Genomic DNA, 15,333 nt, shown 5'->3' on the forward strand with positions numbered 1-15,333 from the left:
CCATAATGTGATGGCTCCACATAACTTACACTCTAGTTCTTTTGTTTGTTATTTGTTCAACTACAAAGCTCTATATTGTTCTAGTAGAATGGGGAATAGCCAGGAGTCTGGATGGCACCTAAGTGTTACCATTTATGAACTTCTTCTGAAATGTTATTCTAGTAGGTCCTTAAACTAGTTCCTATGAAATAAAAGCCTAATTAAAATAAAATCTCTGAATTACTGAATACTTGTGAAAAGAAAAACAGAAGGCCCTTATTCTTTAAGTGACATGATAAACTAATCTTGAAGTGTTTCCAGAGAAAAGGATTTAAAAGAATTTATGTAATTTATGACACTTTTTTGCTTCGAGTGTTAAGATTAAAGTTTGTTCACAAAGAGGTTAAAATTCCAGTTTACCTCTGTATGCACCAAGAAACTACATTCTTCATAGCTCTGCACAAAGTTAAGCTCAGTCCACATCTACCTCTCCAATTCTGTAAATCACACTCCGAGTAGCCTTGCTAAGTCCTTCCCTCTCTCTTCCCCTTGCCCTGAATCCTGCATCTGTTTAGCATGGCAAAGCCCCGTTCCACGTAATGGACTGCACTCAGTCAGTCCACTCCTTGCTGTCAGAAAACTGTGTTCTGGGTCTTCTGTATGGCTATATGACCTGGTCCTGGCTACAAAAGAAGAGAAAGTATGCTGGGGAGCTTCTGGGAAATATACCCTCACTCTCAATGAGAGAAGAAAGATAGTTTTAATATATGGATTACGCATTCTACTTCTCTTGGGGCTCTTTCAGTGCTAGATGTGGGTATAACACCAGCATGTAAACTCCATGAGGACATGCATCGTTTCATTCAACTGATATTCCTGAATGCCTATCAGATGCCAGGCTCTGTGCTGGGCAGCAGAGAGACTAATAATGTCCCTGCTCCTAAAACATAGCTAGCACTCAATTAATATCTGTTGAATTAATGAACTGCAAATTAAAATGATCAATTACTGAACCCCAACTTTGGTAGAACCATTTTTAAATTGTAAAACTTGTAACTGTAACTGAAACTAATATTCAGATAATTGTATATATTGCACCTCTAGACCAAGCAGTTTTTGCTATATGGCCAAGTAAACACATACATACTTCTTTTTCTTGATACCAAAGAATATGTATGCAAAAAGTACTGGCAGGCAATCATACTTATTATAAGCAATTTTCGATGTCTCATCAAAAAATGTATGTGTGCAGGGGCGCCTGGGTGGCTCAGTCAGTTAGGCATCGACTCTTGGTTTCAGCTCAGGTCATGAGCTCACAGCTGGGGAGGATTCTGACCCCACATCGGGCTCTGCACTGACAGTGTGGAGCCTGCTTGGGATTCTCTCTTCCTCCCTCTCTCACTCTCTGCCCCTCCCCCGCTCCCTCTGTCTCTCTCAAAATAAATAAACTTAAAATATGTGTGTGTGTGTGTGTGTGTGTGTGTGTGCATGCGTCCGCACGCATGCTAACTGAAAGAGAAAGTGCCTGTTTAGTATTAATTTTGCTATACCTCTAAGGAATATGTTTAAAGAGAAGTAGTCAATGAAAATTTAAATCAAAATTCAAAATCTGATTAAAAACAAAACTATCGTGAAAGGTAAAAAGGGAAAGTCAGAGCTAGGAATAAAATAATGAACATTTTTTAACTATTCATGAATTTTGATATCCTTATTCCCCTATTCTCCCTCCAATTACCATGCAAGAAGAATAAGTCACATGACTGTAATTTGGATATCTGGTAAAGGTGGCCTAAAACTCCCAGACAGTTAATCAAATTTACATTAAGCTAGAAGGGAGTCTGGCAGTGGGACAGAATAATACTTAAAAGGGACTGATCGTCAAGAGACCAAGAGACACTAATATAGTTTAACTGTAGAGCTCAGCTACAGGCCGAATAAACAGAAACCAGAAATAAAGGCCTCCAAATGTTTTTCAAGTTCTTAGCTCAAGGTTAAGGAATTGACCACAAACCGAAAAGATCCAGAAGTTCAAATCAGGCCTAGAACGTTACTTAATTGTCTTCACCTTCCAAATAGTTACCCATGTGCTCATCTCATTATAGGTAGCCCCCAGTGAGGGGAAGAGGGAGGGTCTGAAAACTCCCTGATAACTACGTTAGAAATCAGAAAGGCAGGTCAATGAGAGGAAACAGCAAGTACACATACACACTCCAGGAAAAAAAAGCCTGTATCAGATGAGGCCAAAACAAACCTCAGTGTGACAGTCCACATTGCTCTCTCCCTCTAAATTCCTAGTGGCCTTAGATGTGTTACTTTATTGCAAATTCTCTGGTACATGAACTGTTGGAAGTAACATAAAAGCCAATTCTATTTCGTTAAAAGCAGACTATTCTCTTGAAGAGAATGAGAATCAACAGAAGCTAAATAATGAGTACAACTAAATTTGTTCTACCCAAAGTTCAGGACAGTAAGTATCTTTAAAAACATCACTCAGCAAAACCAGTAGAGGTGCTCAGAAGGGAATCCAGGTCTCTTTGACTCTGTGCCTTTGTCTTCGCCACTTGGGCAAATGCTTCTCTGGACAATGGACAAGACTCCTAGCTGGGGAGTGGCAAGTAGCGATAATGGACTAGACAAACCATAAAAAGGAGACTCAGCTTAAGTTCCCCAGGCTATCATTTTGCTAGCTCAGCTTCCCTAACTGTTACATAGGGAATATACATATATTGAGGGGTTCTGAAGACTAAAGCAGAATTTACATAGAATAGAGCACCACACAAATAGTAGGCACCTAATAAATCCTATTCATTAGATTATTAGAAATATGTCTACACCCTTATATTCCCATACAGTTGTGTCTTTTCAGCTAAGGAAGTTAGGGGTCATAAATTTTAGAGGTGACTGAACCAAAAGTACAGGATGTTTAATAAAAAATTTTAAGTGGTTAACTTAGCCTTCTAAAGGGCAGAAAATCAAGATGTAAGAATGATCAACACCGTATCAAAAGTAACCAGACAGTCCTGATAAGGAAGCATGAGGCCTCAGGAGCCAGACTGGTGGGTATGAGTCCCAGGTGCATGCCTGCTTGCTGTGTGGCCTTGGACAAGTTGTATCACCAATTTATGCCTCAGTGTCATTATCTATAAAATGGAGATGTTAACAATGGCACCTATCTCATAGTTACTCTGATTATTCAATCCATTAGTGCATGTAAAAGTTTATGGCACAGTAAGCCCTCAGTGCAGATTAGCTATTTTTGCTTTAACAAACCTCTTAGTAGAAGAATGAAGATACTATTTCAAGGATGATTCCCAACCTCTCAGTACTTGGAATACTCTCATTTTGCTTACCAAATACCCTTCTAACTCTTCCTAGCAAAGTTATACAGTAACTTTGCTTTAATTAGCATACATTTCTTTATTATTTGATGGAATGAAAGGAAAGGGAGTTTAAAGAACAGTCAAAAGGCTAAAAAAGAATTAGTGTGATAAACAGCCACCATCAAAAACCTTAGAATCAGCAGGAAAGCACATAAACAAAGCTTCCACCCCCAAGGGAGTGAAGAGGCTTCTTCCTTACCCCCAGAGGCCTGGAGAAGAGTGGGTGGCAGGCAAGCTATAGTGACTAATGTCTCCAGATCCCTGGGAGGCTGCCTTTCGTCCGATCATTCACTCAACTTTAACCTCTACTCTTCTCAAAGCCTTCAACCAAGGGTGTGATGTTGAGGCAGGAAGCTTTGGGGTTCCGCTGCTTTGTTTTGTTCTACTAATATTAAGCACACAGGTATTTTTTTGAAAGCTTTATGTCAGACTTTAAAGACTCCTGGACTATAATCACATGCGCTGTACAATTAATTCATTAGGATGTTTTAAGACATTTAAGGCCCTAAAAGCAGATTATTGGTTGTAACTGCCAAGGACCTTTGGATAGGCTACTACCCCTCAAAATCACTGTAAGCACCAAAACAGCACAATCAGTGGGAACGTCTCCCCACTCCTGGGCAAGGCTGCTGCCCGCCTGGGGCATCCCTGGGAAACTGTGTGGCGACTGTCTACTGCAAATTCGGGCCATCAGGTCACGCTCCACAAACCACAAAGAAGCATGATCAACATTTAATAACAATGATAGAAGGAACAAGGATAAGGATTTAGAAAAGGCATAAGTTATTTAGAAAACAAAACAACTCTTCAGTAGCTTTTAAGATAAGTGCTTCGAGGAAAGGAGTAAACCTCTGGTTACTACTAGAGATAAACTGGAACACGTTACATGTGTAAAATAATACAGTGCAAAAAAGCTATGTAGACATAAGGGGGAAAAAAAGCCTAAATTATGCATATTAGGAAACTAATTAAACTCATACATAAGATGTAAAACCAAAACCCCCACCAGGCAGAACAACAGTCTACCTGTTACGCTAGAGATCAGCAGGGTGCTTGTAGCCTGTGATTTGTTCAGCATTAGAACTGAGTTGCAGCTTGTTACTTGCTTTTGTAGAGTTCAATACCCACATCTATTAATCTATTAGGTAAACTTCCTCTGAGAACTAGAAGTGCTTATGTTAAATACACAGAAACTTTTGCTTAAGTCTCTGCCCCTTTTAAACAAGAAATGATGCTTCCCCTTCCCCTTTTCTATTCTTTCTCTAAAAACAGTATTTTTCCTACCATTAAATTATTATTTAAGTAAACTTAAATACAGTACTACAAAGACTAACAGTTTTCCAAGATTAGCACTTACCAATTCCACTTTCTAGTGTGTAGTACATAAATATCTGTGTAATTTTCAATTCTTACTAATACTGACTATGCTACACTAAGTTTCATATTGTATAGGAAAAAATAGGTTTTATAAAATATAAAACTTCTTTCGGCCTTAGATAAAACTATAACTGAAACAGAGACAGATGCCTGAAGTCATCAAAGCAAGCTGAAAAGAATTCAAACCTTTGTTATTTGCAAACTAACACAGGATGGGCTTGAGGCAAGTAAATGGCTATTGATATCTATTTCAGAGGGGCAAATATTCCAGCACCATATATGAAAACTGTTCTGATTTATATTCCACAGTGCGGAATGGAGTGGGCGGGTGGGTGGGGGAGGCAGAACAAGGTTATTGTTTTAATTGTTGTATTTAAACTGTTGAGAAAATAAATGAGCTAGTTGCTTAAAACACCCAGGAAAAACATCATCATCACAACTCAAAAGCACACACTCAAAATCATTAATGTGTTTTCTTCAATATTTTCTTACAAGACGTGAGATTACAAATGCGGTACTATTCTCTATTAAAGTATAAAGTATAAAAGAAAACTCAATTCACTTGTCTAAACTCACATTAAATCCACCCAAAATGATAAGCTGAAGATGACTACAAGCTCAGCCACATCAGGTTTGCAACTTCACGGCCTCCAGCCAGACGATGAGACAGGACACTCAGTCAATCCTTGCTGACTAGGAAACCCAAAGCTTGAGGAGGCTTAATGTCAAATCTAACTATCAAAAAGTCATAAGCTTACTTCAAATTCCTCTCAAAACAATGTTTTAAGAAAAAAAAAATACCAATAAGCCATTCAAACAGCACAGTACTACTCTTACCCGAATCTTAAACAAAATGTCAAATCCAGACTGCCAGTTAGACTTCAAAAAGCCACCTTAATGAACAAGTCTTGTCAAGACAGTTTTCCCAACTGTAACAAACACTATGGATTTTTGGCCTTAAACAGAGACATCTGTAAAGCAAATGATTAAAACGACCAAAACAGACATGACTGCCCCAGGGCTGCCCGGCCAACTTTGCAATTTCAGAGGGATACTGATGGGGGGGGGGGGGGGGTAAGGCTGAAGAGGAAATTTTTTCTACTTTACTCAATTGACGAGTGATTAAGTTAATATGTAAACATTTTCCTTTTGCTCATTCCTCCCCTGAATAATTAGGTACTTTATGCTCATATCACTCTCTCCTTTTCAGACATTTGCTTCGTGCCATCAGAAACTATACAACACACTGCACGTGGACATGAACTCAACTGCCTGGGAGATGTTTAAAAAACCTTTGTTTCACTAACCACAGAGATTGGTGAATCTAAAAGCTGGAAGAAACTTTAATAGGTAGCACCTAGTCCAATGGTCCTCATAGTCTTGTGGTTACCTATCCACCATTCTCATGCCCCAACATTTCCACAAATAACTCCTCTCCATTAACCTAGGGTGCTTCTCTAGCATGTTCCTTGAGGAGGAACCTATCTACACATCCTTGAGTGGAAGAAGTTATCTATTCTATGTCAAACACCACCAATCACACAGTAACAAAAAACTCCCATAAGTGCCTTCTGGGACAATCTATACCACTTCTGAGTTGCTTCACCACAAAGTTTTTCCATTCAACTGCCCCAAGTCCCAAAGGCTTCCTTCTACCCATAGGTATTTCCCACGCACAATGAGTCTGTACCTTTGCTCACACAAAAGCCCTTCACACAGCTGAGAGAACTAACAGTTATTCCAAAGACAGGTCCTAAGTTCCCTCACCATCCTGGACTTCCTCTGAAATACATTTCAGTTTATCTGTATTCCAACAGGACACAAAAGAATAAATTAAAGCCTTAAAATGATTATGATCTCATTTTATTTCTTAAAGAATTCTCTTTTTTAATGTTTATTTATTTTTGAGAGAGAGGGAGGGAAGGAGAGAGACAGAGAATCTGAAGCAGGCTCCCCACTGTTAGTGCAGAACCCAACGCAGGACTCAAACTCACAAACGGTGAGATTGTGACCTGAACTAAAGTTGGCCGCTTAACCAACTGAGCCACCAGGCTATGATTTCACTTTAAATAACCTACTACTTACGTGACCAGGCAAAATATTTCAAAGCTAAGTTTGCTCAGTTTATTAGACTTTGATCCTGAGATCATGGTAATCAGGCTTAATGGAACAAAGGACGGTTCCTTTCTCAATGTGTTCCTTTAAAGTCAACCAATCACAGAACTAAATAGATTTTTTTTTTCCAAAAAAAGATATATAATAGCCAATAGGTACATGAAATGGTGCTCAATATCATGAATCTTCAGGGAAATGAAAATCAAAACCAAAATGAGATATCACCCCATACATGTTAGAACAGCTATTATCAAAAAGACAGAAAGTATTGATGAGAATGTGGAGAAAAGGGAACCCTCATGCACTGTTGGTGGGAATCTAAACTGGTGCTGCCACTATGTAAAACAGTATGGAGGTTCCTCAGAAAATTAAAAATAACACTACCATATGAGCCAGCAATTCCATTTCTAAGTATCTGAAAGAAACAAAATCACTACCTGAAAAGATATCTGCACCACCAAGTTCACTGCGGCATTATTTACAATAGCCAAGACATGGAAGCAACCTATGCAACCAACAATAGATTAATGAATAAAGAAAATATACTGTACTTACACAACAGAACACTCTTCAGCCATAAAAAAAGAAGGAAATCCTGCCATTTGCAACAACATGGATGGACCTCGAGAGCACTATGCTAAATGAAGTAAGTCTGAAAAAGACAAATGCTGTATGATCTCACTTATATGTGGAATCTAAAAAACCAAATGGGGCGCCTAAGTGGCTCAGCTGGTTAAGTGTGCAACTTTGGCTCAGGTCATGATCTCACGGTTCGTGGGTTCAAACCCCACGTCGGGCTCTGTGCTGACAGCTCAGAGCCTATAGAGCCTGCTTCAGATTCTGTGTCTCCCTCTCTCTGTGTCCCTCCCCTGCTTACACACTCTCTCTCTCAAAAATAAACATTAAAAAAGTGTTTTGAAAGATGTAAAAATAAAATAAAATAAAATCTAAATAAAAAACCAAACTCATAGATTCAGAGGATAGACTGGTGGTTGCCAGAGATGAGGGAGGCAGGGTGTGAATGGGTAAACATGCTCAAAAGGTACAAACGCTCAGTTAATGGGCAAATAAGTCCTGGGGATGTAACATACAGCATGGTGGCTATAGTTAACAATATCGCATCGTATATTTGAAGGCTGTTAAGAAAGTAGATCTTAAAAGTTACTGTCGTAAGAAAAAAAATGTGAGGTGACTGATGTTAACTAAACTTATTGTGGTCCTAATTTTGCAATATATACATATACCAAATCACTATATTGTACTCCTTGGACTAATACAATGTTATATGACAACTGTATCTCAATAAAACTGGATGGGGTGCCTGGGTGGCTCAGTCGGTTGAGCATCCGACTTTGGCTCAGGTCATGATCATGATCATGGCTCGTGAGTTCGAGCCCCATGTCGGGCTCTGTGCTGACAGCTCGGAGCCTGGAGTCTGCTTCGGATTCTGTGTCCCTCTCTCACTGTGACGCTACCTCGTTCATGCTCTGTCTCTCTCTCAAGAATAAATAAAACATTAAAAAAAATTTTTTTTAATTGGAGAAAAAAGGAATGTTGATGTTGATACCCACGGTTACTCTTAAAGTCAGGGACTTGGTTATTTTCTCTCTCTAGCCCAGTTCCAAATAGATACTCAATATATGTGTGCAAGAAAGAAAAAAAGGAATAAGAACGAACTCTCAAGCTAAAAACTAGGTGTGAGAAAGTAAAATTTATAATGCAGGTCAAGATAATGCAGAATGATAAACAGGTACAAGCAAATAGGCTGGTGGCCTGTGTAGAGACTTAGAAGAAATACTGAGGAAATTAAGTTTCAAGAATGAAATCTAGCCACTGGTATTCAGGAGTTCAAGGCACCAACTTAATCATTATATAACTAGGGGAAATGGCAAGGATCCGGTTATTGGAAACCGTACTCAACAGTAAGGCTGCAGTAGTGAGTTATTGCCACACTTAAGCAATTCATTTATGTATCTCCTTTGGGGTGAAGATTAGTCCCAGAGTCTGGGTAGAAGCTAGCTCTCTTGGCAGGATCTCAGTTGGCATCCTGAGGTTGTAACTGTAGAAGCGGAGAGCTAAATGGAAATGACAAAGGCCACAGAAGGAAAAAAAAAAAAAGCCCATTCTCAAGATCTAAGGTGGTTACAGCTCGGTTTGTGATTTTTAAATTTTCAGATTCCCAAGTCTGAACACTGCCTTTCAAAAAAAAAAAAAAAAGAAAAAATGCCAATCATTTTGCAAAACCAGGGTACCTTTCAGGAGAAACTAACAGAAATCATAGGTATATCTGAATACCCTACAACGTGAAGGGGAAAAGAACTAAACACACATTCCAGAATTCAGTTCTCCCCCTTAAAAATGACCACAGCACCTTTGGACCCTTCTAGAGGGGCCCACTTGCACCTGAGGCCCACTCCTGCCTCAGTCTCTATGGTGCCATGCCTAGCCGCTCTAAGCGCTCAGTCTGTGGTCTACTCAGTGAAATTAATGGGGATAGTTCTGCCACCTATTAGGTGGGATTCCAGTCTCAACTCTCAATACTTCTTCTTATAGTCATCCTTTAACTTAAAAAGTGCCAAGAAACTAAAATAATTATTGAAAAGCATCTCAGCTCTGAAAATTAAGCCCCACCCAACGTGGGATTCGAAGTCATGACCCCAAGATCAAGAGTTACATGTTCTTCCAACTGAGTTAGCTAGCCGGGCACCCCATTTTGGCAGTATTTTTTATTTGTGGCAAATCTGTTACATCTGATACATTACATAACATATTAAAGTCCACTTCAATACAAATTACTTTGAAACCTGGATTATTGTATATGTGACACAGACTATCTGTTCCGCTGCACTGCTTTAATACCTGCTACATTCACAGCAGCTCCTTACCAAACACGTGATAACTTTAGGTGCTGGCACTAAACTTCTACACCTTCAAGGGCTAACTAGTACACAAACCTTCTCCACTCTTGCCCCCCTCCATTCACTGAGCTCTGCCCCTTTTATCCGAAGTACAGTGTATCTACTTACAGCATGCTACAAAGTTATTGTGACATTAGATTAGTGTTTAAAACAGATACACTGACAGCCAAAGAAGAAAAACATCATCCCATTTGGGAAGAATTGTGAAAATGGAGTTAATGGCTAAGATACAAAAAGTGAAAAAAGTAATAATAGTAAAAGTACATTTACATGTACGAATTTACATCAATTTTGTAACTTTTCTTATTTATAGTTAAGATCAAGGAAAGAACAGAAAACCATTTCATAACAATAAAGCAGCATAAGAGACAGCAACATCATAAATCAAGCCTGTAAAAAAAAAAAAAAGAAGCAAGCAATTACTATATGCTCATTACAAAATACTATGCTGGAAAAAAAATTGGTCGAGATTGTAATTTGCTCTTATAAAGCAATAATTCACCATACACACAGTCTTTGCCTACAAATGAAGAAGCCAAGAAGGATACTCTTATACAGAGTTTCCAACAGAAGGGTCTGTTCATAAGACATTTATGCAGAGAGAAGAGAAAAACCTTCAACTTGCTTATCAGTTGCAACTGTTTGTCTACCAATTCAACTGGGTAGTGGTGCATTAGAAAAAATACCTACCACAAACGACTTGCTAAGAGTCACTGCATTTTGTAATTAAAGAGATCATACACAACTATACCACTGGGTAACAGAATAGAAGAGAAGGAGATGTTTCTTTTAACAAAAGTAATCCAACTAATAACTGATGAGGGAATCACAGAATCTCTAATAAAATCAATTAATGGATCTAAGTGTTGACCATCAGTAACAGCTCACATCAATCACAAAACAAAAGACAACCTGAAACATTATGTATCCCCTGATGGAAGAATACAACACCAACTATGAAAAAGTCTTGGGGGCAGGGGGGAGAAAATCAAACCAGAATTGGATGGATGGCGCTTCTAGATCCAAGAGAGAGGTCAGAGGAACAGGACAGACATCACCATTTACTTCAACTTTACCATTTACCTCAACTTTTACTTCACACCATACATAAAAACTCAAAATGAATCATAAACCTAAATGTAAGAGCTAAAATTACAAAAGAAAAAAAAAAGAGAGCTAAAATTATAAAACACCTAAAAAAATAGGAGAAAATCTTTTTGACCTGGATTGGTGAAGATTTTTTGTTTTTTATTTTTAAAGAGAATTTTATTTTAAGTAAGCTCCACACCCAATGTGGGGCTTGAACTCAACGACCCCAAGATCCAGAGGAGTATGCTCTACTGATTGAGTCAGCCAGGTGCCCCCAAAGATTTTTTTTAGATATGACCTCCAAAAGGCAGAAATAATAAAGAAAATGTAACAAACTGGGATTACATCAAAGTTTAAAACCTTTTGCTATTCAAAGATTTCATTAAGAAAAAGAAAAGATATGGGGCACCTGGGTGGTTCAGTTGATTGGGCACCTGCCTCTTGATTTCAGCTCAAGTCATGATCTCACTCACGGTTCATTGCATTTGAGCCCCGAGTCAGACTCCTTACTGGCAGTGGAGCCTGCTTGGGATTCTCTCGCCTCACTCTCCCCCTCTCTGCCTCTCCCCCACTCACTCTCTCTCAAAATGAATAAAGTTAAAAAATAATAATAATAGAATAAAATATTAACCATTAAAAAAGTCACAAACTGGGTGGAAAATTTGCAAAACATTTATCTGCCAATAAATGATTTGTATATAAAAGCTCTCTTACAACTCAATAAACAATCCATTTTTTTTAAACAGGCAAAAAACGTGAATAGAGACTTTAACAAAGAAGATGTATGAATGGCAAAGAAACATAGGAAAAGACACTTCGTTAGTCATCAAGAAAAATTAAAACCTCAACGAAATATTATTACATACCAACGAAAATGGCTAAAATGAATGACTAGCAATACCAAGAGTTAACAAGGATGTAAAGAGACTGCAGTTCTCACACAATGCTGGTGCCTTGAGCTCACAGTTCGTGAGTTCAAGCCCCACATCGGGCTCCACGCTGACAGTGCGTGGAGCCTGCTTCTGATTCTCTTTCTCCCTCTCTCTCTGCTCCTTCCCTGCTGGCACTTGCTCTCTCAAAATAAATAAAACTTAAAAAACAAAACAAAACCATATCCATAAAAAACATTTACACAAGTGCTCACTGCTATGAACTGGAAACAGCCCAAATGGCCACCTATTAGTGAAGACATACACAACAGAATAATCCTCAGCAATAAAATGAACTACTGATACTTGCAGTAACAGGGATAAATTTCAAAAACATCATACTAAATGAAATATGCCAGACATAAAAGACTACATACTGTATGATTCTATTTATATGAAATCTGTACAAAAAGCAAAACTGTAGAGAAAAATGCCATCAGTGGTTGCCTGAGGCCAGGGCATAAGCAGGGGTTATTGGTAATGGTCAGAAGATCATTTTGGGAGGTGATGGAACTATTCTAAAACTAAATTATGGTGATAGTTGTCTGATTTTATCAATTTATTACACTCAATTTAATTAATAATATCAACATGGGGAAAGGGGTTCTATAACACCCAAACAGGTGCGTGTATATATGTACGTGTATGTGTATGTACGTATGTATGTAAGTATGTATTTATCAACATTCCAGAAACCTCAATTTTTCCAAATCCTCTGGTCATCCTGAGCAGAGAATCTCTCACTTTCAAACATTTTGAATCCAATAGAAAGTGGCTGGCAGCTCACATTCCCTATGCTCTCACCAATGAGTCGCTCTTCATTTCTAACACAGAAACCACACTACTGTTCTAGCTAAGGAAGGAAATGAGTGGAGAAAAGAAGATCATCACCTGTTTTAAGCTTTGTTTTCTGTGTCACTGTCCAGTTTATTCTTTGAAAGTTGCAAATATTAATTGCACTGTATACTGTGTTATTTCTGAATTATAACAAAGGCAAGAAAATTATTATTTCAAATTAACTCCACATTCAGTAGTTAGGAAGTATTCTCTCCTGTTTAATTGCATACAGTAAGTGCTCATTTAAGTGAAATGCCCTGCACAGAATAAGTGGGGCAAAAACCGATGCCTGTCCTGAGGGCCCTAAACCCCACAGTCCAAGACCACTGCCTGCGACCCAAAGCCCTATAGCCATGGGGCTGATGAGCCCACAACTCTGCACCTAGTCAGCACCAGCTTGCTAAGCCTGGAGCAAAAATTCTCGAAACAGCCTCCTCTTTTCCCCAAGATGCAGGTTATTAAGTACAAAAACAACAAGAAAATAAAATAAGTCAAGTTTAATTTAATCAGGATTATTATTTACACGTAGATTTCCAGTAGCTGGTTGTTTGTGTGTTTTGAGTCTTTGCCCAAAATATTTTACAAAAATATATTACATTTTCATTCCAAAAACAGAGCTATTCTTTTTATATCTTAGTTTCAAAAGAGAAAAACCTCTATAGGTTCTGCATAACAGCCAATACCACAAATCAAATTGCAATCTTCATACAGAAAAGAACTTAAAATAGTGACAATACCAACTGGATATTAATACTATTAAAAAGATTAACTGATTTTTACATGTGATAAAGGATGTTATAGTTTTAAAAAATCATAAGTTTAGAGATAAATACTGAGTTACTTACAAAGTAATGTAATACTCAAGATTTGCTGCAAAATGATGCAGTGAAGGAGGCAAAACTGTGTGTACCTGTCAGAGAGGAAAGTATAGATAAAATGAGCCAGCCACATGTTGCTAACTGTGGAAACCCAGTAATGGGATTTTCTGATTCTGTGTATTGAATATTGCCATAATAAAAAGTAAACCATGAAGTAAAATTATACTGATAAATCAGCCTTCTCAGAAGTTACAACAAAGAAGCAGCAGCACGACCATTAATTGTTTTAAACACAGAAATAAAAAGGATGCACAGTAAGTGACATTGTGATACTCACGGTGCTATTACTCTACTGGAGAGACTGCTGCATTTTGAGGAGTGAGATGGGTGGTTCCCAAGACTAACATCCAAGATTACACTGTATTCCATCCAAAACACAGTTTGTATCTTAGAGGTCTTTCTGGAAAATCAATGCTATTTAACAAGTATGTATTGACTAAAAGATCATCACTGTTACCTGGCTATTTCCAATTTCTGACAATTCTTTCATTCAAACATGTATTCTTTCAACAATGAATTTGTTGAAGCTAGAAAAGTAAGAGGAAAAAAAACTGGTCTATCATTGGAAACTCATCTTCTGAAGTTATAAATATGGGATTTTAACTAAAAAAGAAGCAACTGCTAGGTCACATTTAGTTAATGGAACAGAAATTTATGGTTCCTCCTGTTTTATGTTCTCACAGCATGGACATTTTCCTTCATAGTACTCAGGGGCATTTCTTTCTACTTCTTTTTAATGAATTGCTTTTAATGACTTAGGTAGTTTTATCCTGATTTTCACTTTTTTAACTCTTTATGTTTATTTTTGAGAGAGAGAGAGAGAGAGAGAGCGAGCGAGCGTGAGCGCATGCACGCATAGGGGAAGGGCAGAGAGAGAGGGAGACAGAGGATCTGAATCAGGTTCTGTGAGATCATGACCTGAGCCTGAGTTGGAGGTTTAAATGACCGAGCCACCAAGGCGCCCTCTGATTTTCATTTTTACTTATGGTAGGTAGTCAAGTGGCAAATTCCTGAGATTTTGAGACAAACTTCTTTATCTCTCACGTACACGGATCTCAAGCCACTCAAGCCTTGAGTAGCATAATCATTCACTTGTACCACCTTGAACCTCCAACTCGACCTCAGCCACTACACGCATCTGCTAAGCTGAAGTGATCCATCCCTGATATTAAAATGGGTCAAAGGGAGGGACAAAAGGGGTCGCAACTGTCTCAGTTTCTTGACAACAAGGTACTCACAGTGCAAAAGCATTCATCTTTTGCTGAGGCAAAAGGACAGTTAAGTCAGATGTGCTGTGACTTAACAAAATGCAGTATTAGTACAGAGTAATACCTTTTTTCAGTGCAAATACAGATTTTTTGTGTGTGTTTCTGTTTTTAAATTCTTTGGAGTGGGGTTAAAAGTAGTCAGATCACTTTCCTTATCAAATAGAAAAAAAAACATACTGAATATGGTCCCTATACTTTGAGGGCTTGGACATCAGTTGAGAAAAACCTAAAAGCACAAAAGAGGGCAAATGAGGACTACTAAATGTTCAGGAGAGACTGTACATACGACGGGAGTAAAGTACAAGGGAGGCTGTGGTTTAAAAGCCAGGTCCAGGATGAGAATGTAATTTTGAAAAACAGGGAAGATGGACACCATTCCAGGCAAAGGGTAAGAGCAAAGGCACAGAGATGGGAAGTGCAATGTGTGTCTCACACACAGCAACTTGACCAGTTTGGTTTGGGTTGAGGACTTCAAGACAAGAAAGAGGGTAAGACTGGAAAGTTAGGTTGGACTCCAATCTGAAGGAAATGCGGGCACACTCAAGGTTTGTGAACAGGGCTAA

The 15,333-nt window shown here is 38.4% G+C and overlaps 1 protein-coding gene across 12 annotated transcripts in view; it reads right to left on the bottom strand.

Moving 5' to 3' along the window:
- The window catches only part of SFMBT1 (Scm like with four mbt domains 1), a 135,082-nt gene that overhangs the window by 80,556 nt on the left and 39,193 nt on the right, over nt 1-15,333 (bottom strand). Inside the window, exon 1 of one of the 12 annotated variants that reach the window (XM_045051373.1) lies at nt 13,470-13,494. The exons of the other annotated variants lie outside the window; for them this stretch is intronic. The gene's annotated coding sequence lies outside the window, so the exon portion shown is untranslated. Of the gene's footprint in view, nt 1-13,469; nt 13,495-15,333 lie in introns of those variants that run through there. 12 annotated transcript variants of the gene reach the window in all.

This window comes from Felis catus, chromosome A2, assembly GCF_018350175.1.
Source record: "Felis catus isolate Fca126 chromosome A2, F.catus_Fca126_mat1.0, whole genome shotgun sequence".
Taxonomy (NCBI): domain Eukaryota; kingdom Metazoa; phylum Chordata; class Mammalia; order Carnivora; family Felidae; genus Felis; species Felis catus.